The sequence below is a fragment of the Pan troglodytes genome, chromosome X (genome assembly GCF_028858775.2).
Source record: "Pan troglodytes isolate AG18354 chromosome X, NHGRI_mPanTro3-v2.0_pri, whole genome shotgun sequence".
NCBI lineage: Eukaryota > Metazoa > Chordata > Mammalia > Primates > Hominidae > Pan > Pan troglodytes.
In genome coordinates this window covers 62,965,732-62,988,883 of record NC_072421.2, presented here as the reverse complement: position 1 = coordinate 62,988,883, position 23,152 = coordinate 62,965,732, and the positions used below count along the sequence as shown (strand labels likewise).

At 35.3% G+C, this 23,152-nt stretch overlaps 1 protein-coding gene and 1 pseudogene across 16 annotated transcripts in view; one reads left to right on the top strand and one right to left on the bottom strand.

The window, feature by feature from the left end:
* The window catches only part of ZC3H12B (zinc finger CCCH-type containing 12B), a 461,523-nt gene that overhangs the window by 167,482 nt on the left and 270,889 nt on the right, over nt 1–23,152 (bottom strand). The gene's annotated exons all lie outside the window — the stretch shown is intronic.
* On the top strand, nt 3,579–6,824 carry LOC100612980 (mortality factor 4-like protein 1; annotated as a pseudogene).

Here is a 23,152-nt window from a genome sequence, read left to right as displayed (position 1 = left end):
TTTGATATAAAAATGGGACCCTTAATTTTGGGGGATCTGTTTTTGCCTTCCAGTTGTGCCTGCTTATTAGGTCAGAGAAACTGGCACTGTTCCTCCAAGAGCCCCACCCTGAAGCCAGTAATCCAATTAAAAATTGGCAAATGAAAAATCTTATAACTACTGGATCTTCTTCTGTCTCTCTCTGCATTTATATGTGTTGTGTGTGTGATGTTTATATATAAAGGTGCTCCAATTAATTGGCTTAAAAATATTTTTTTCAGAAAAGCAAAAAATGTAATGCTCTTTAGTTTACATGACTTAAGTAATCTTTGAAAAATAAAAACAATTTTACATGCAAGATGTGCAAGGAAAGTGAAATGTGTTTTTGGTAAAAGATTATAAGAAGGTATGGGAATGTAGATTTTTCTGCCTATATTAAAGGGTTAAAGGATTATTTTAAGTTAGAGAGGAAAAAGCTGAAGGTTTCAGCAAGTGAAAGGTTGTGAAAAATTAATCTTGTAAAAGAAATTCTGCATGTGAACATATTAGCTAAAGTTAAAGGAGTATTATTCAGTTTTTTCATAAATTGAACATTGGAATAAAAGCACAACGGGGTTTCCTGAGAGCAATGACCTGATCTTTAATAAAAAATTGTAAAGGGTTATAAAAGTTTATAAGAATCTTAACTACAGTCATACTGACTAAGATCGGATACATTTATCTATAAGGTTTTATTAAGAATTAGGTTTGACATCAATAGTACACTAATGCAATGGTGAAGTATGCCTTTTTTGGTATAAAAATCATACAGGAAACATTGTCAAAAATGAAATGGTTTTTGGCTTTCTTTGGACTGTATTTGTGTAAATATGATATTGGTATGTGTTCCTAATTTGTGAGAAACTCCTATAATTCTGATATGACTTACTGTATGTTATTAATAGTTATAATTGTTGTGTAAAATTGTTGTATGCTACAGAAGGAACCAAAGTTTCCTTATCAATTGTGGTTTTAATAGTGGCTGTCCTAAGACTTTTTGTCATACACAGACAATTGACTTGTTTTGGTCCTCTTTAGAAGGTTGTTTCATAATCAACTATAGAACTCTAACAGGTGCTTTTAAATGCAGGTTTCTGATAACTTTGGAAATTGTGACATTAGAATAGAGGAAAAAAACTTTCAGGACTCTGATGGAGAGCCGAAATGTTCATGAATATCAAGCAGGACAGGTGATAACTGCATGGACTGAACTAATAGAAGACTGAATTAATCTTTTTGACTTTTTGCTTAAAACATTGCTGATCCTTTGTTTTGTTTTTCAGTCAAGAAAACTTTTTTTGGAGAGCTATATACAGCTTTTAACAATTGAGTAAACTATACTGCTGTGAACAAAATTTGGAGGATTTTTTCTCTCTACCTGATTTATCCAGAATTTGGAAACTAGTTGTGATTATACTTAACTTATGGCAACATAGTTATTTGCATAAGTACAATAAGAATCTATTTTCCTTTGCAACAGGACACAGTTGGAGAAACTGGTTATTTTACCAAGCTTTGACTGGAATGGTGTGCTTTTCTTTAAGAAATTATACTTGACTTATAGAGCCAATAAAAGCCCCTTGGTAAAACTGGCCCCCTACCTTGTCTACACAGTACCTGTGCATAGTTCCTTACCTGTAGTAAGTAAAGATTGTCACTTTCTGACAGGCCCAGGAGCCCCAAGTTTATATTAGGACCTCAGGAGGAGAAGAATTTACCCAACTCACAGGCATTTGATGGCACAAAACCATGGCTGGGTTCAGCTTTTTAAAAAAAGTCATATCTGAGATTCTTTATGGAACAGAGTTCCATTAAAGCCAATTTAAAAAGAGCTTATGTGACAAATAATTATTCTTGCTGCACTTATACAAATAAACAGGCCAAGTATCATAAGCCAAATTGGTCTTACCATGATTTATCTTTAGTACAAATGGGAGACTGGAGAGAGAAAAACTATGTTTCAAAAACTATGTTATCTAATAACAGATACTATGTTATCTAATAACAGATATTATGTTATCTGTTATCTAATAACAGGTTTCAAAAACCTGTTATTAGATTCTAATCTCATCAGTTGTTTTTGAGTTTCTTTTTTCTGCAATTTAGACTGATTGCTTATTTCTGTGAACCAACCAGTGATCTCTGGCTGCATCCCAGAAGAAACAAGAGGGATAGGTAATATAAAAATCCGGATCAGTATCAGTATTCTAATTCTAAACACATAATGGACTCATCTAGCAACCCCATATCAGCTTGGTTCCAACAGTTGCACAGTTCATGGAATGCCTTCTTATTTAGTTTACTTTGGATGATTTTGCTTATTTTGCTTTATTGTTGTAGAATATAGTGCAGTTGCACTCTTTGTGTAGGAACACAAGATAAGCTTACTGAATGTTTTCTTAAATTGAACATTTATTAATCTTCCAGATATCACCTTTTATTGGAACTCAGAGTTATGCATGCCCCTGGACATAGCGATGCTTTCTGACTGAGCTCCTCTCTATCCCAAATATGAGAGACCTTAATAATTAGGGAGGAATATTATTGCCCCTGTTCAGCCTGAAGAAGTTACAGAAGACAAATTTTCATCCCTCTACAACCCTTAAGATTAAGGGTTCTCTTATAAAAGGGAGGGGAGAAATATGTAAGAGGTATTCGAACCAGAGCAACTCCATCTTGAATAGGGGCTGGGTAAAATAAGGCTGAGACCTACTGGGCTGCATTCCCAGGATAAGGCATTCTTAGTCACAGGATGAGATAGAAGGTTGGCATAAGATACAGGTCATAAAGACCTTGCTGATAAAACAGGCTACAGCAAAGAAGCCAGCTAAAACCCACCAAAATTAAGATGGCAACAAGAGTGACCTCTGGTCATCCTTACTGCTCATTATACACTAATGATAATGCATTAGCATGCAAAAAGACACTTCCACCAATGCTGTAACAGTTTACAAATGCCGTGGCAACATCAGGAAGTTACCCTATATGTTCTAAAAAGGGAAGAAACACTCAGTTTTGGGGATTGCTCACCCCTTTCCCGGAAAACTCATGAATAATACACCCCTTGCTTAGCATATAATCAAGAAGTAATAATAAATATCTTCAGTTGAACAGCTCAAGCCACTGCTCTGCTTATAGAGTAGCCATTCTTTTATTCCTTTACTTTCCTAATAAACTTGCTTTCACTTTACTGTAAAAATAAATAAATAAATAAATAAATAAATAAATAAATAAATAAATATTAAACTTATTTTTCCTGTCTCACAGGCTTTGTACCCTTAGACTACTATCTTTCCATTCTGTCTACCTCTAGCCTCTGGTAACCAGCATTCTACTCTCTGCTTCTATAAGTTAAATCATTTTAGATTCCATGTATAAATGAGAATATACAGCATTTGTCTTCCTGCATTTGGCTTATTTCACTTATCTCAATGCTCTCCAATTTCATCCTTGTTGAAAATAAAAAAAAAAATTATTCCTTTTAAAAAGCTAAATAGGAGCAAGTAGGGGGTGGTAGTCAGGGGTGCTGAAAGAAGGAGGAGGTAGTGAATCACTTATAAATGATGCCAAAGGAGGAGCCAAAGCCTAAACTCCAGGAGGGTGAGTGAGTGCTGCGCTCTCTTGGACCCCTTTTTTATGAAGAAAAGTGTGTAGAGGTTGCCATAAAGGACAAACAAGTGAAATACTTTGTACATTACAATTGGTGGAATAAAAATAGGGTTGAATCATTCCAGAGAACAGAGTACTCAAATACGTGGACGCCAATATGCAGAAACAGAACTTCAAAAAGTCATTCAGGAAAAATATGCAGAGGGAAAGATGAGAGGGGCTGCCCCAGGAAAGAAGACATCTTGTGTGTAACAGAAACATGTTGAAGTGAAAACAACAAAAGAAGAAAGAAAAAAAACCTGGAATTGGAGATGGTGGCAGTAACAATGAGATTCTGCAGCATTTTTGGAAGAAAAGGGCCTGGGTAGATAAAATACTGGCAAACCGAATCCAGCAACACATCAAAAAGCTATCCACCATGATCAAGAGGGCTTCATCCCTGGGATGCAAGGCTGGTTCAACATACGAAAATCAATAAACGTAATCCATCACATAAACAGAACCAAAGACAAAAACCACATGATTATCTCAATAGATGCAGAAAAGGCCTTTGACAAAATTCAACAATGCTTCATCCCAAAAACTCTCAATAAATTAGGTATTCATGGGACATATCTCAAAATAATAAGAGCTATCTATGACAAACCCACAGCCCATATCATACTGAATGGACAAAAACTGGAAGCATTCCCTTTGAAAACTGGCACAAGACAGGGACGCGCTCTCTCACCACTCCTATTCAACATAGTGTTGGAAGTTCTGGCCAGGGCAATCAGGCAGGAGAAGGAAATAAAGGGCATTCAATTAGGAAAAGAGGAAGTCAAATTGTCTCTGTTTGCAGATGACATGATTGTATATCTAGAAAACCCCATTGTCTCAGCCCAAAGTCTCCTTAAGCTGATAAGCAACTTCATCAAAGTTTCAGGATACAAAATTAATGTGCAAAAATCACAAGCATTCTTATACACCAATAACAGACAAACAGAAAGCCAAATCATGAGTGAACTTGGGTAGGAAGAATCAATATCATGAAAATGGCCATACTGCCCAAGGTAATTTATAGATTCCATGCCATCCCCATCAAGCTACTAATGACTTTCTTCACAGAATTGGAAAAAACTACTTTAAAGTTCATATGGAACCAAAAAAGAGCCCGCATTGCCAAGTCAATCCTAAGCCAAAAGAACAAAGCTGGAGGCATCATGCTACCTGACTTCAAACTATACTACAAGTCTACAGTAACCAAAACAGCATGGTACTGGTACCAAAACAGAGATATGGACCAATGGAACAGAACAGAGCCCTCAGAAATAATGCCACATATCTACAACTATCTGATCTTTGACAAACCTGACAAAAACAAGCAATGGGGAAAGGATTCCCTATTACTAAATGGTGCCAGGAAAACTGGCTAGCCATATGTAGAAAGCTGAAACTGGATCCCTTCCTTACACCTTATACAAAAATTAATTCAAGATGGATTAAAGACTTAAATGTTAGACCTAAAACCATAAAAACCCTAGAAGAAAACCTAGGCAATACCATTCAGGACATACGCATGGGCAAGGACTTCATGTCTAAAACACCAAAAGCAATGGCAACAAAAGACAAAATTGACAAATGAGATCTAATTAAACTAAAGAGCTTCTGCACAGCAAAAGAAACTACCATCAGAGCGAACAGGCAACCTACAGAATGGGAGAAAATTTTTGCAACCTACTCATCTGACAAAGGGCTAATATCCAGAATCTACAATGAACTCAAACACATTTACAAGAAAAAAACAAACAACCCCATCAAAAAGTGGGTGAAGGATATGAACAGACACTTCTCAAAAGAAGACATTTATGCAGCCAAAAGACACATGAAAAAATGCTCATCATCACTGGCCATCAGAGAAATGCAAATCAAAACCACAATGAGATGCCATCTCACACCATTTAGAATGGCAATCATTAAAAAGTCAGGAAAGAACAGGTGCTGGAGAGGATGTGGAGAAATAGGAACACTTTTACACTGTTGGTGGGACTGTAAACTAGTTCAACCATTGTGGAAGACAGTGTGGCGATTCCTCAGGGATCTAGAACTAGAAATACCATTTGACCCAGCCATCCCATTACTGGGTGTATACTCAAAGGATTATAAATCATGCTGCTATAAAGACACATGCACATGTATGTTTATTGCAGCACTATCCACAATAGCAAAGACTTGGAACCAACCCAAATGTCCAACAATGATAGATTGGATTAAGAAAATGTGGCACATACACACCATGGAATACTATGCAGCCATAAAAAATGATGAATTCCTGTCCTTTGTAGGGACATGGATGAAGCTGGAAACCATCATTCTCAGCAAACTATTGCAAGGACAAAAAACCAAACACTGCATTTTCTCACTCATATGTGGGAATTGAACAATGAGAACACATGGACACAGGAAGGGGAACATCACACACTGGGGACTGTTGTGGGGTGGGGGAAGGGGGGAGGGATAGCATTAGGATATATACCTAATGCTAAATGAGGAGTTAACGGGTGCAGCACACAAACATGGCACATGTATACATATGTAACAAACCTGCACGTGGTGCACATGTACCCTAAAACTTAAAGTATAATAAAAAAAAGACAAATAAAGACAATGTGATACATATAAAAAAAAGAAAATGAGGAAACATTTATGAACAGAGTTGAAGATAAAGATTCCTGAAGAGCTAAAACTATGGCTTGTTGATGACTGGGACTTAATTACCAGGCAAAAACAGCTCTTTTATCTTTCTTCCAAGAAGAATGTGGGTTTCATTATAAAGGATCATGCAAATTACAAGAAATCTCATGGAAACACAGATTATGACTATGCCGTTAATGAAGTTATGCCAGGGATAAAAGAATACTTCAACTTAATGTTGGGCACCCACCTACCCTACAAATTTGAGAGCATAGTATGCTGAAATTCTTGCAGATCACCCTGATGCAGCCATGTTCCAAGTGTATAAAGTGCCATATCTACTGAGATTATTTGTATAAATTGGAGCAATATTGGCCTAGACACTGCTGGATGAGAAAAGCCTTGCTTTATTACTGAATTATCTTCCTTATTTCCTAAAGTACCTGGCAAAGAATTCTGCAACTTTGTTTAGTGCCAGCAATTATCAAGTGGCTCCTCCTGAGTACCACTGTAAAGCTGTGTGAGAGGCACTATCACTCAGTTATGTTTGGATCTATGTAAACATATTTTTGTTGTTAGTCTTTCTCTTGTACGAACGATGTACTTTGAAGATGTTAGTGTATAACAGAATTGATGTTTGTTTTCTGTTTGATTTTAAACAGAGAAAATAAAAGGGGTTATAGCTCGTTTTTTCTTTTCTTACCTTTTTAAAATTTCAAAGTTGCTAGTGGTGTATTCAGTGATGGACGACAGAGAAACATGATATAGAGTGTTTTATTGCCTAGTTTATGAAGCTGTTTTTGAATGCTGTTGTTTCTATTCCTTTGACACTATGCCCTTTTATAATACCTGGTAATCCTATATGACAAAATGCTCTCATTCCTAATACCGAAGGTTCAATTTATTGTAACAACTGAACACAATCATTTGTGCTTCTTTTTTTATGGTGCATAAAGAGCTCATCCTTTGCAAGTCATCCATGCTTTTCTTTAGAGATTTTATCTTTGCTCAGATTGTTGGAGAATGGTGGCTTGTTTCGTGGTTTTTGTATTTGTGTCTAATGCAAATTTTAACATAATAGACACAATGTATGTATACCTAGTTTTCTGGAAGAGTCAATCTTTTAGGAATTGTTTTAAAAATCTTCGATAAAATTTTTAAAAAATTCCCAAAAAGCTAAACAGTATTACACTGTATGTATATCTATATATCGATATGTAGCTACAGATATAGATCTATGTATATTTGTATATATCTATATATATCACATTTTCTTCATCCATTCATGTGTTGATGGACACAGGTTGATTCCATAACTTGGCTATTGTGAACAGTGCTGCAATGACATCTCTGAAATACTGATTTTAAATCTTTTGGGTAAATTCCTAGAAGCGGGATTGCTGGATCATATAGTAATTTTATTTTTAGCTTCTTGAGGAGTCTCCACACTGTTTTTCATAATGACTGTACTAATTTATATTTCTCCCAACAATGTACAAGGTTTCCCTTTTCTCTCCATCCCTGCCAAAACTTAATCTTTGTCTTTTTGATAATAGCCATTGTAAGAGAAGTGAGGTGATATATCACTGTTGTTTTAATTTGCATGTCCTTAATGATTAGTGATTGTGAGGGCTTTTTCATATATCTGTGGGCCATCTGTATGTCTTCTTTTAAAAGTCAGGTTTCTAGCCCATTTCTTTTTAAAAATTGAGTTAAATTTTATTTTATTATTTGAAGTTAATGTGATTATTTAATACATTCATATAATTTGTAAAGATGTAATCAGTGTGCTTGGTATATCTATCACTCTAAAAAAGTTGTGTTTTCTTTATGTTAGAACCATTCAAATTCTTTCTTCTAGCTATTTTATAGTAATACACTAGATTATTGAAAACTATGGTCATGCTGACAATCTATCTAACACTAGGTCTTTTTTTTTTTCTATCCAAGCATATATTTGTACCTATTAATCAACTTCTCTTTATCGTCCCTACCCTATACTATTCCTGGCCTGTGGTCACCCCTTACCTGCTCTCTATCTTCATGAGTTCCACCTTTTTATCTTCCATGTATAAGTGAGAACATGCAGGATTTGTCTTTCTGTGCTTGGCTTATTTCACTCAACAGTAATGACCTCCAGTCTCATCCATGTTTTTGGCCAATTTCTTAATTGAATTGTTTGTTTTCTTTCTACGGAGTTCATTGGGTTCTTTATAGATTTTGGTCATTAACTGCTTATCAAATATATGGCTTTCAAATATTTTCTCCATATGAGTAGGTTTTCTCTTCACTGTACCATTTGTTTCCTTTGTTGCACAGAAACTTTTTATTTCAATGTAATCCCATTTGTCTATTTTTGCTTTTGGAGTCAAGTATTAACTAACATTGCTCAGGCCCCTATGCTTTCTTCTAATGGGTTTTGTAGTTTCAGGTCTCATGTTTAAGTCTTTATTTTGAGTTAATTTTTTATAATGTGTCAGACAAGGGTCAAATTTTATTGTTTTGTATATGGATATTTGGTTCCCCCAACACCATTTATTGAAGAGATTGTCCTTTTCTCATTGTACATACTCGAAACCTTTGTTGAAAGTCAATAGAGCATATATGTGTGTGTTTATTTATTTATTTCTGGGCTGTATAGTCTGTTCAATTTTTTGATGCATCTATTTTTATTCCAGTTCCATGCTGTTTGAATTACTAGCATGTTGTAGGATAGTTTGAAATCAGTTCGATTCTTTTGCTCATAATTGTCTTAAAAATTGGATATTTTAGGATTTTTTTATATTTTTAAGAAAAATGACATTGGAATAGTGCTGAATTTGTAGATCACTTTGAGTGGTATAAACATTTGAAAAAATAATTCTTCAAATCCACAAACATGGGCTAACTTTTTATTTACTTATTTTTTTCAATTTCTTTCATAAATGTTTTTATAGTTTTCATTATATAGATCATTTGCTTTGGTTAAATTTACTCCTAAGTAATTCATTAATTTATTTTTTGGAATAGTTATTGTAAATGGAATTTATCTCGATTTATTTTTCAGATAGTTCATGGTTAATGTAAAGAAAATCTATTGATTTTTGTTTCTTGATTTTGTAGCCTGAAACTTTACTAAATTTGTTTACCAGTTCTAGCTTTTTAGTGAAATATTTAGAATTTTTTCCACATAAGATCATGACATCTGCAGAGAGCAATAGTTTTCCATCTTTCTTTCTCATTTAGATGCCTTTTTTTTCCTCTCTAGCCTTATTTCTCTGACAAGGACTTTCAATACTATGTTGAGTGGAAGTGGCAAAAGTGGGCATTTTTCTATTATTCTGGATATTAGGATACACGTAGAGTGAAAGTCAAAGAATAGAAAAAGGTATTCCATGCAATGAAAACCAAAAGAGATTTGGGGTAGAAATATTTATATAAGATAAAATAAACTTTATGTATAAACAACTGCAAAAAGAGACACAGAAACATTACATAATAACAAAAAGATCAATTTGTTAAAAGAATATATACGAAATTGCAAATTTACATGTACCCAATACTGGAGCACCTAAATATTAATACTAAAGAATCTGAAGAGATAGATTGCAATACAATAAGAGTAGGGTACTTAAATACCCTACTTTCAATAATTATCAGATATTCAAACAGAAAATTAATACAAAACAGAAGACTCAAACAACAGTTTTGATCAAATGGAAACAAAAGACATACAGAGAATAGTCCATCAAGCAGGACTAGAATACACACTCTTCTCAAGTACCCATGAAATATTCTCCAGGATAGACCATAGGTTAAGCCACAAGAGGAGTCATAGCAATTTTAAGAAAACTTAAATCATACGAAGTAACTTTTCAGATGACAATGGTGTAAAACCAGAAATCAATAACAGAAGAAATTTTTTAAAATTCACAAATACATGGAAATTAAATATGTTCATGGGCAACCAAGGAGTCAATAAAAAAAATTAAAAGGAAATTGAAAAACATCTTGAGACAAAAATGAAAACATATTATACCAAACTTATGGAATGCAGCAACAACAGTTCTAAGAGAAAAGTGTATTATAATAAATGCTCACATGAAAAAAGAAAGGTCTCAAATAAACAACCTAACATTATGCCTCAATGGAATAGAAAAAAAGAAGAAACTCAAGATGGATTAAAGACTTAAATGCAAAACGTGAAACCATAAAAACCCTAGAAGAAAACCTAGGCAATACCATTTAGGACATAGGCATGGGCAAAGACTTCATGACTAAAACACCAAAAGCAATTACAACCAAAGCCAAAATTGACAAATGAAATCTAATTAACTTAAAGAGCTTCTGCACAGCAAAAGAAACTATCATCAGAGTGAACAGGCAACCTACAGAATGGGAGAATATTTTTGCAATCTATCCATCTGACAAAGGTCTAATATCCAGAATCTACAGGGAACTTAAACAAATTTACAAGAAAAAAACAAACAACCTTATCAAAAAGTGGGCAAAGTATATGAAGAGACCCTTCTCAAAAGACAACATCTATGCGGCCAGAAACATATGAAGAAAAGCTCATCATCACTGGTCATTAGAGAAATGCAAATCAAAACCACAATGAGATACCATCTCATGCTAGTTAAAATGGCAATCATTAAAAAGTCAGGAAACAACAGATGCTGGAGAGGAATAGAAGAATTGGGAACACTTTTACACTGTTGGTGGGAGTGTAAATTAGTTCAACCATTGTGGAAGACAGTGTGGCAATTCCTCCAGGATCTAGAACTAGAAATACCATTTGACCCAGCAATCCCATTACTGGGTATATACCCAAGGGATAATAAATCATTCTACTATAAAGACACATGCACACATGTGTTTATTGCAGCACTATTTACAATAGCAAAGACTTGAAACCAACCCAAATGCACCTCAATGGTAGACTGGATAATGAAAATGTGGCACATATATACCATGGAATACTATGCAGCCATGAAAAAGAATGAGTTAATGTCCTTTGCAGGAACATGGATGAAGCTGGAAACCATCATTCTCAGCAAACTAACACAGGATCAGAAAACCAAACACCACATGTTCTCACTCATAAGTGGGAGTTGAACAATGAGAACACATGGACACAGGGAGGGGAACATCACACACCAGGGCCTGTCAGGGGATGTGGGGGCCCCCCATGTCCTGGGTTGGGTCTGATCACCCCATCACTCAACACAATAATAACTGTATATGATAAGGCAACAACATTATACTCAATGTTGAGAAATTAAAACCCTTTTATCTAAGATCCAGAACAACACAGGGATGCCAACTCTCACCACTTAAATTCAACACAGTATTGGAAGTCCTTGCCAGAGTTATCAGCAACAGAGAGAAATAAAATGTATCCATATAGGAAAAAAAGAAGTTAAATAGTTGCTGTTTGTTGACAACATAATCCAAAATAAGAATACAAAATACCAAATACAAAATCACCACACAAAAATCAGTAGTGTTTCTATGTACCAAAAATGAACTTTATAATAATTCCATTAAAATCACTAACACAAAAAATATAATACTTAGAAATAAATTTAACACTGAAAACCATAAAACATTAATAAAAAGTTGAAGAAGTAAAAAATAATTGGAAAAATTATTCTATGTTTATGGATTGGAAGAATTAATATTAAAATGTTCATAAAACTTAAGGTCACCTCCATATTCAATGCTATTCTGATCAAAATTTCAATATTTGTAAACAGAAACAGAAAAAAAATCCTAAACTTTGCGTGGAACCAAGAAGAACCCTAAATAGCCAAAGCAATCTTGAGTGAAAGAACAAAGCTGGTGAAATCATACTACCTGATTTCAAAATCTACGACAAAAATACAGTAATCGAAACAACATGGTACTGGCATAAAAACAGACACGTAGACAAATGGAAAAGGATATAAAACCAATAAGTAAATCCATACATTTATGGTTAACTGATTTTCAAGAAAGATGTGAAGAACACAAAATGAAAAATGAGCAGTCCCCTCAATAAATGTTGTTTAGGAATGTGAACATCCACACATGCAGAAGAATGAAATTAGTAGCTTGTGTCACACCACACACAAAAATCAACTTGCTATAGTTTTGTCTGTTTAACTCCTCAAAAACTCATGTGGAAATTTAATTTCCAATATTGGAGTTGAGGCCTAATGGAAGCTGTTCCAGTCATGGGGGCAGATTCCTAATGAATAGATTAATGCCATTCTTGAAAAGTGGGGGATGGTGGGTGAGTTCTTGCTGTATTAGTTCCTGTGAGAGCTGTTTGTTTAAGAGAAGCTGGCACTTCCCTCCCATCTCTATTGCTTGCTCTCTCACCATGTGATCCTTGCATGACAGATCCCCTTCAAGTTCGAACATGACGAAGCAGCCTGAAGTACTCACAAGAAAAAGATGTTGGTGACATGCTGCTTGTTGTTGCTGTTTTTGATTTTATTTTAGGTTTACGGGTACATGTGCAGGTTTGTTATATAGGGAAATAGCATGTCATGGAAGTTTGTTGTATAGATTATCTAATCACCCAGGTATTAAACATGGTACCTGATAGGTAATCTTTCAACTCGCTGCTTCCTCCCTCCCTACACCTCTAAGTAGCCTCCGGTGATATTGCTCCCTTCTTTGTGTCCATGTGTTCTCATCATTTAGCTCCCACTTAAAAGTGAGAACATGTGACATTTGTTTTTCTGTTTCTGCATTAGTTTTTAAGGATAATGGCATACAGCTCCATCCATGTCCCTGCAAAGGACATGTTCTCACTCTCTTCTACGGCTGCATGGTGTATATGTACTGTTTTTTTTTTTTTATCCAGTCTACCATTGATGAGCATTTAGGTTGATTCCATGTCTCTGCTATTGTGAAAAGTTCTGCAATGAACATACATGTGCATGTGTCTTTATAACAGAATTATTTATATTTTGGGGGCATATACACAGTAATGGGATTGCTGGGTCAAATGATAGTTCTGTTTATAGGTCTTTGAGAAATCGCCACACTGTTTACTGCAATGGCTGAACTCACGTACACTCACACCAACAGTGTACAAGCATTCCTTTTCCTCTGTAACCTTGCCAGCACCTGTTAATTTTGACTTTTAAATAACAGCCAGTCTGAGTGGTGTGAGACAGTATCTCATTGTGGTTTTGATTTGCATTTCTCTAATAATCAGTGATGCTGAGATTTTTTGTTTTCATTTGTTTCTTGGCCGAATGTGTGTCTTTCTTTCTTTCTTTTTTTTAAGTGACTGTTGTGTCCTTTGTCCACTTTTTAATGGAGTTTTTTTTTTTGTTGTACATCTGTTTAAGTTCTTTATAGATGCTGGTTATTAGATCTCTGTCAGACGCATAACATGCAAAAATTTTCTTCCATTCTGTAGGTTGTCTGTTTACTCTGTTGATAGTTTATTTGGTGGTGCAGAAGCTCTTTAGTTTATATCCCATTCATCAATTTTTGCTTTTGTTGTGACTGCTTTTGCATCTTTGTCATAAAATTTTTATCGGGTCCTGTTTTCAAAATGGTATTGCCTAAGTTGTCTTCTAGAGTTTTCATAGTTTTTGGTTTTACATTTAAGTCTTTAATTCATCTTGAGTTTATTTTTGTATATGATGTAAGGAAGGGGTCCAGTTTCAGTTTTCTGCATTTGGCTGACCAGTTATCCCAGCATCATTTATTGAAAAGAAACTCCCTTCCCCATTACTTGTTTTTGTCAGCCTTGTCAAAGACCAGATAGTTGTAGGTGTGCAGCCTTATTTCTGGGCTCTCTATTCTGTTCCATTGGTCTATGTGTGTGCTTTTTTACCAGTACTATGCTGTTTAGGTTATTGTAATGCTGTAGTATAGCTTGAAGACAGGTAGCGTGATGCTTCCAGCTTTGTTCTTTTGCTTAAAATTGCCTTGGCTATTCAGACTTTTTTTGGTTCCACACAAATTTTGAAATAGTTTTTTTTCCTATTTCTTTGGAGAATATCATTGTAAGTTTAATTGGAATAGCACTGAAACCACAAATTGCTTTTGGCAGTATGTCCATTGTAATGATATTGATTCTCCCTATCCATGAGCATGGAATGTGTCTCCATTTATTTGTGTCATCTCTGATTCCTTTGAACACTGTTTTGTATTTCTCATTGTATATATTTTTAACCTTCCTGGTTAGCTGTATTCCTAGGTATTTTAATCTTTTTGTGGAAATTGTGAATGGAATTGTGTTGATTTGGTTCTTGGCTTGACTGTTGTTGGTGTAACGGAATCCCAGTAATTTTTGTACACTGATCTTTGTATCCTGAGACTTTTCTGATATTGTTTATCAGCTTAAGGAGCTCTTGGGGTGAGACTTTGAGGTTTTTCTAGACATAGGATCATGTCGTCTGCCAACAGGGGTAGTTTTACTTCCTCTCTTCTTATTTGTGTGCTATGTCTTTCTCTTGCCTGATTGCTCTGGGCAGGATTTCCAATACTATGTTTAATAGGAGTGGTGAGGGAGGGCACCCTTGTCTTGTGCCAGCTTTTGTCCATTCAATATGATATTGGATGTGGGTTTGCCACAAATGGTTCTTATTATTTTGAGGTATTTCCTTCAATGCCTAGTTTACTGAGGGTTTTTATTTAACACGAAGAGATGTTAAATTTTATCAAAAGCTCTTTTTGCATCTGATATGATCATGTGGTGTTTTTTTTAGTTCTGTTTATGTAATGAATCACCTCTACTGATTTGTGTATGTTGTTCCTAATTTGTATCCCAGGGATAAGGCACACTTGGTCAAGGTGGATTAGCTTTTAGATGTGCTGCTAGATTCGGTTTACTAGTATTTTGTTGAGGATTTCTGTGTCTTTATTCATCTAGGATATTGGCCCGATGTTTCCTTTTTGTGTGTGTGTCTCTGCCAGGTTTTGGTATCAGGATAATGCTGGCTTCATAGAATGAGTTAAGGAGGAGTCTCTCCTCAATTTTTGGAATAGTTTCAGTAGAAATGGTACCAGCTCTTATTTATACATCTGGTAAAATTTGGCTGTTAAGCCATCTAGGCCTGTGCTTTTTCTGGATAGGAGGCTTTTTATTACCAATTCAATTTGGAACTCGTTATTTGTCTGTTCAAGAAGTCAATCTCTTGCTGGTTCAATCTTGGGAGGTTGTATGTTTCCAGAAATTTATCGATTTCTTCCAGGTTTTCTAGTTGGTGTACATAGGGTGTTTATAGTAGTATCTGATAATTTTTTGTATTTTTGTGGGTTCAGTGGTAATATCCCCTTTGTCATTTCTGATCGTGTTTATTTGGATCTTCCTCTTTTTTCCCTTTATTAATCTAGCTAGCAGTTTGTCTAACTTATTCTTTCAAAGAACCTACTCCAGCATTCTTTGACCTTTGTATGGTTTTTCACAACTCAATTTCCTTGAGTTCCACTCTGATTTTGGTTATTTCTTGCCCTCTGCTCTGCTAGCTCTGGGGTATGTTTTCTCTTGTTTCTCTAGGTCCTCTAGATGTAATGTTAGGTTGTTCATTTGATATATTTTTAACTTTTCGATGCCAGCATTTAGTGCTATACTATTCCATCTTAACCATACTTTAGCTGTGTCCCAGAGATTCTGGTATGTTGTATTTTTGTTCTAATTAGTTGAAAATAATTTCTTGATTTCTGCCTTAATTTCATTGTCCACCCAGAAGTCACTCAAGAGTAGGTTATTTAAATTAGCAAGAAAAAAAAAAAACAATCCCAACAAAAAGTGGGCTAAGGACATGAATAGACAATTCTCAAAAGAAGATATAAAAATGGGCTGGATGCGGTGGTTCACGCCTGTAATCCCAGCACTTTGGGAGGCTGAGGTGGGTGGATCACCTTAGGTCAGGAGTTCAAGACGAGCCTGGTCAACATAGTGAAACCCCATCTGTACTAAAAGTACAAAAATTAGTCGGGTGTGGTGGCATGTGCCTGTAATCCTAGCTACTCGGGAGGCTGAGGCAGGAGAATCACTTGAACCCAGGAGACAGAGGTTGCAGTGGGCTGAGCTGAGATCACACCACCACACTCCAGCCTAGGCAACAGGAGTGAAACTCTGTCTCAAAAAAAAAAGGAGAAAGAAGAAAGAAGAAGAACAAGAAGGAAGAAGAAGGAAAAAGAAGGAAGAAGGAAGAAAGAAGGAAGAATGAAGAAGGAAGAAGAAGAAAAAAGGAAGAAGAAATACAAACAGCCAGCAAATATATGAAAAAGTGCTCAACATCACGAATGACCAGGGAAATGCAAATCAAAACCACAATGCGATACCACATTACTCCTGCAAGAATGGCCATAATCAAAACATCAAAAAAAAAATACATGTTGGCATGGATACAGTTAAAAGGGAACACTTCTAGCCTGCTGGTGGGAATTTAAACTAGTACTACTACTATGTAAACAGTGTGGAGATTCCTTAAAGAAACAAAAGTAGAACTACAATTTGATACAGCAATCCCACTACCGGATATCTGCCCAGAGGAAAAGAAGTCATTATACAAAAAAGATACTTGCACATGCATGTTTATAGCAGCAAAACTCACAATTGCAAAAATGTGGAACCAGCCCAAATGACCATCAATCAATCAGTGGATAAATAAACTGTTATATATATACATATATGTATGTGTATGTATATATATATATAGTGTGTGCGTGTATATATACAGTGTGTATATATATATAGTGTGTGTATATGTGTGTGTGTATATTTATATATATATATATAGTGTGTGTGTGTGTGTGTGTGTATACACACACACACAAAATAGGATATTACTCAACTATAAAAAAGGAATGAAATAATAGCATTGGCAGCAACCTGGATGGAATTGGAGACTATTATTCTAAATGAAATAACTCAGGAATGGAAACCCAAACATCGTATGTTCTCACTCATAAGTGGGAGCTAAGCTATGAGGATGCAACGGCATAAGAATAACACAATGGACTTTGAGGACTCATAAGGAAAGGGTGGGAAAGGGGTATGGGATAAAAGACTACAAATTGGATTCAGTGTATACAGCTCGATGATGGGTGCACCAAAATCTCACAAATCACAGCTAAAGAACTTACTCATGTAACCAAAGACCACCTGTTTCCCCAAAACCTATGGAAATAAAAAAATTTAAAAGAGTAGTTTGTGTAATTTCCATGTAATTGTATGCAGTTCAGCAATTATCTTAGTATTGATTTAAATTTTTATTGCACTCCTGCCCAAGACCGTGGTTGCTATGATTTGTTTTTTTTTTTAATTGGTTGAGGATTGTTTGATGTCTGATTTTTTGGTCAGTTTTAGAGTATATGCCATGTGCTCTACTACTATTTTGTGGCTAAGTCTCTTCGTATGTCTCTAAAAGCTTGCTATATAAATCTGGGTGCTCCTGTGATGGGTACATATATTTAGGTTAGTTGGGTTTTCTTGTTTAATTTACCCCCTTACCATTATATAATGCCATTCTTTGTCTTTTTTGATTGTTGTTGGTTTAAAGTCGGCTTTGTCTGAACTTAGAATAGCAACCCCTGCAATTTTCTGTTTTCCATTTGCTCTGTAGATTTTTCTCCATCCCATTACTTTGAGCCTGTGGGTTTCATTGCATGTGAGATGGATCTCTTGAAGACAGTATAACCTTGGGTCTTGATTCTTTATCCTACTTGCCACACTGTGCCTTTTAATTCAGTTATTTAGCCCTTTTACTTTCAAAGTTATTATTGAAATATGTGGATTTGATTCTGTCATTGTGTTGTTACCTGATTGTCATGCAGACTTTATTGTGTACTTGCTTTATAGCATCAATGGTCTATGTAATTAAGTGTATTTTTGTGGTGGTTGGTAACAGTCTTTCATTTCCATGTTTAGCACTCTCAAGGACTTTATTTAAGGCAGTCCTGGTGGTTATGAATTTCATTAGTATATACTTCTCTCAAAATAACCTTGTTTTCCTTCACTTATGAAGCTTAGTTTGGCTGGATATGAAATTCTTAGTTGAAATTTTTTGTTACAAATGCTTAATATAGGCCCCAATCTCTTCTGGCTTATTGGGTTTCTGTTGAAAGGTCCACTGTTAGCCTAATGCTGTAACCTTTTAGGTCACCTTTCTCAACCCTCTAGGTGCCTTTAAAATTTTGCTTTCATTTCAACTTTGCAGAATCCGATGACTATTTTATAGTACCTCACAGAGGTTCTCTTCCTTTCCTGACTTTAAATGCTGGCCTCTTTAGTGAGATTGGGAAAGTTTTCACGTACACTATCCTCAAACATGTTTTCCAAGTTGCTTGATTTATCTCTCTCTATTTCAATGCTGATATGTTGTAGCTTTGGTCTGTTTACATAATCCCATCTTTTTTGGAGGTCTTGTCCATTCTTCTTTATTGCTTTTCCTTTTTTTATTTTTGTCTGACTGAGTAGTTTCAGAGTATTGGTCTTAAAGCTCTGAGATTCTTTACTCAGCTTGGTCAATTCTGCTGTTATTACTTGCAAATATATTATTAAATTCTTGAAGCCAGTTTTTCAGCTCTATCAGATCAGTTTGGTTCTTTCTTAAAAATGACCATACCATTTTTCCGCTCCTGTATGATCTTATTTTACTCCTTAAGTTCATTGGATTGGGTTTTGACTTTTTCCTGGATGTGGATGATCTTCACTCCTATCTATATTCAGAATTCCATTTCTGTCATTTCAGCCATTTCAACCTTGTTAAGAGCCATTGCTGTAGAACTGGTGTGGTTGTTTGGAGGTAAGAAGACACTCAGGCTGTTTAAGTTGCCATAGTTCTTGTGCTGGTTCTTTCTCATCTGTGTGGCCTGATGTTCCTTCAATCTTTGACGATGCTCTCCTTCGGATGGATTTTTTTCTTTTGGTTTTACCTTTTCTGATGTCTTTGGGGTTTGATTGTGACATAAGATGGGTTCATTCAACTGGCTTCATTTCTGGATGATTTTACGGGGCCTAGGCTCAGCTCAGCACTCCTGATCTGGGTGCTCCAGCTCTGGGGGGCTGCTACCAGGCCCCTGGCTTTTTTCTCTGGCACCTGGAGGTTAGGTTAGTGATTGTCACATCATTTACAGTATCCTTCTTTTGCTTCTCAAATGTATTTTCAAGTGGTACTTTATCATTTCAAATATAATGCAACAAACCTAAAACTGTATACTTCCATTTTTCTTCTCCCATTCTTCTGTGCTGTTGTCATATATTTTACTTCTACATATGCTAAAAACCATAAATTATTTTTTCTACTTATTTAGAAAAATCAGTTATTTTATCATACTTCTACTTTTAATCAATCCATATCATAATATTTAAAGTGGGTTTATTGTATACCACATATAGTTGAGATATTTAATTGTACAAATTAAATAAAAATTAATTGTATCTGAATTTAGAGCTGCCATTTATTATATTTATGTTTTCTCCTTGTGTTATTTGTTCCTCTACTCCCTGTTTTAAGAACTTCTTTTGGATTTTAAAATAATTTTTAGTATTCAATTTCAATTACTTAGATTTTTTGCTATATCTCTACCATTTTAATGATTGTTCTCAAGATTATAATACACATACTTAACTCCTTACAGTTAATTTAGAGTTAATATTTTACCCCTAAAATAAAAATATAAAAGTCTTATTACCATACAGTTTCCTTTATTCTCTCTTTTATATTAAAGTTGATATATATCTTATGTCTACATACACAAAAATTTTCCCAAATTATATTTTACTTTCAATAGATAGTTATATATGTATACACTAAGGAAATTACTCTACAAGGTTTTCCCAGAAATGTACCATTTCTGTTGCTCTTCATTTCTGAATTATCAGTTTTCTTCTGGTATCATTTCCCTTCAACCTAAAAAAATTATTTTTGACATATCTTTTATGGAAGGTGTGCTGGAAACAAATTCTTTTAGATTTCCTTTCTCTGAGAATGTTTTCTGTTTCACTTTCATTCCTGAAGAATATTTTCTCTGGATATAAAATTCTGGATGGATAGTTCATTTATTCAGCACTTTAACAATGTTGTTTCCATCTTCTGATCTTCATGATTTCCGGTGAAAAATCAGTAGTAATTTAAATCACTGTCCGCTGTACTTAATGTGTCATTTTTCTCGGTCTGCCTTCAACATGTTTCATTTATCTTTGATTTTGCAGCATTTTCATTGTAATGTGTCCGGGTGTGATTTTCTTTGTATTTCTCCTAAGCTTCTTAAATGTGTAAATTTACATATTTCACCAATTTGGGGTAAATTTCAGCTTTTATTTCTTCAAATTTTTTTTTGTACTCCTCTCTTTCTTCTCTCTGCCAGGAACTCAATTAATACCAACATTAGACCTTGTGATATTGTTCCACATGTCCCTGAGTATCTAGATTTAAATTTTTTTTCTCTGTGTTCTTCTGAATGCATTAGTTCTACTGCTCTATTTTCAAAATCCAAGGTAGTTCCTTCTATCATCCCAATTCTGCTATTGATTTCATCCAGTAGTTTTTCTAAAATATCAGATTCTGTATTTCTTAAATTCTAAGATTCTCATCTTTCAAAAATAGTTTGTATTTCTTAGCTTAGGACTGCTGTTTCAATTCATTTCAAGAGTATTCACAGAGCATGGTTATAATATCTGATTTAAAGTCTTTGTCTTTTAATTCCATCATCTGAGTCATTTCAGAGTTGGCATCTGTTGATTGTTGTTTCACTTGAGAATCTGTCAAATTTTACTGGTTCTTTCTATGCAAAGTAATTTTGGGTTGTATTCTTAAAATTTTCAATATCATACTATTAAGTATGGTATTAAAATTCGGAAAAAAACTTAATTTGTGTTTGTTTTAGCAGGCAGTTAACCTGGTTATATTTGGATCACAAATTCTGTCTCACTTTCTGTGCTTGTTAAAATGTCATTTAAGTTTTCAAAACCTTTGATAAGCTGTTTGGGCCTGCCCTTTGTAAGTGTGAATCATAGATTTGTCTGCAACTTAGGCATTAGTTTACATTATAGTTCAGTTCTTAAAGCCTTTGCTATGCTTCTCTGGACATATTATGTGCACCCACAAATAGAAGATGAATCTGAAGTTGTATAGGGTCACACACAAAATTAAGAGATCAACTCTTCAGCTCTCTCTTCTCCAGAATTTTTCCCAAATTATGTGAATAGCAAGAGCCATTTTCCTGATATTTGACTTAAAAATAAAATTCTCCCATAATTTTACACTCCACACTTAAAATAGAAACCATCATTAGTGTAACGTAGTAAGAGAAAATACAGAAAAATAATTATATGGGTTGAATGTTTGTGTCCCCCTCAAAATTCATGTTAAAAACTTAACAACCAGGCAGGGCATGGTGGCTCATGCCTGTAATCCCGCCCTTTGGGAAGCCAAGATGAGTGAATCACTTGGGATCAAAAGTTCAAGACCAGCCTGGCTAGCATGGTGAAACCCCACCTCTACCAAAAATACAAAAATGAGCCAGGTGTGTTTGCATCTGCCTGCAGTCCCAGCTACTCAAGAGACTGAGGCAGGAGAATCACTTGAACCCAGAGGGCGGAGGTTGCAGTGATCTGAGATTGCACCACTGCACTCCAGCCTGGGCCACAGAATGAGAATCTGTCTCAAAAAACAAACAAAAAAACAAAAAACAAACAAACAAAAAACCAATAAGCAATGTAAGAGGTGATTAGGTCATGAGGGTGGAGCTCTCAGGAGAGGGATAAGTGTCCTTACAAACAGATGTCCCAGAGAGCTGCTTTTCCCTTCCACCAGGTGAGGACACAGAGTGAAGACATCATTTTAAACTGGGAAATGAGACCTCACTATGTATTCAATCTACTGGCACCTTAACCTTGGACATCCAATTCTCCAGAACTGTGACATAAATTTTTGTTCTTTATAAACTACCTAGTTTATGGTATTTTCTTATAGCAGCCTGAGAGGGATAAGACAAATAATAATTGTGATTTCCCAACCTTTCACAAGAGGGGCCCATTTTTTTTTTTTTTTTGGCTCCTTTATCCAAAGAGATGGGTTTTTCATCACAGTTTTTGGTGCCTGTGCTGCCAGCACAGAGGTGCAGATTCATTACTGTGGCAGGCATTGGAGAAGGGCTGAAAAAAAAAAAATAGAACCTCGGTGATTCCTTTCACACTATCCAACCCACAGAGGCCACTGTTCTCAATGCTCTGACCAGGAAGATGGGCTTCTCCCAGAGGTATTGTCTGTTCCCTTTATGCAGCTCACCATTCCAGCCTGTCTTCAGATTACATTTATGGGATAGTAGAGGGAGAAAACCAAGAAACATACTGCTACTATATTGGTTGTTCTTCAAGTTTTATTTCACTCTCCAATATGCCAGCTATTAGTTACTTTTCTTTTTTTATTATACCTTAAGTTCTAGGGTACAGGTGCACAATGTACAGGTTTGTTAAATAGATATACATATGCCATGTTGGTTTGCTGCACCTATTAACTCGTCATTTACATTAGGTATTTTTCCTAATGCTATCCCTCCCCCTGCCCCCCACTCCCAGACAGGCCCTGGGGTGTGATGTTCCCCACCCTGTGTCCAAGTGTTCTCATTGTTCAATTCCCACCTATGAGTGAGAACATGTGGTGTTTGGTTTTCTAATTTTCTGATAGTTTGCTGAGAATGATGGTTTCCAGCTGCATCCATGTCCCTGCAAAGGACATGAACTCATCCTTTTTTATGGCTGCATAGTATTCCATGGTGTTTATGTGCCACATTTCCTTAATCCAGTCTATCATTGATGGACATTTGGGTTGGTTCCAAGTCTTTGCTATTGTGAATAGGGCCGCAAAAAACATACGTGTGCATGTGTCTTTATAGTAGCATGATTTAT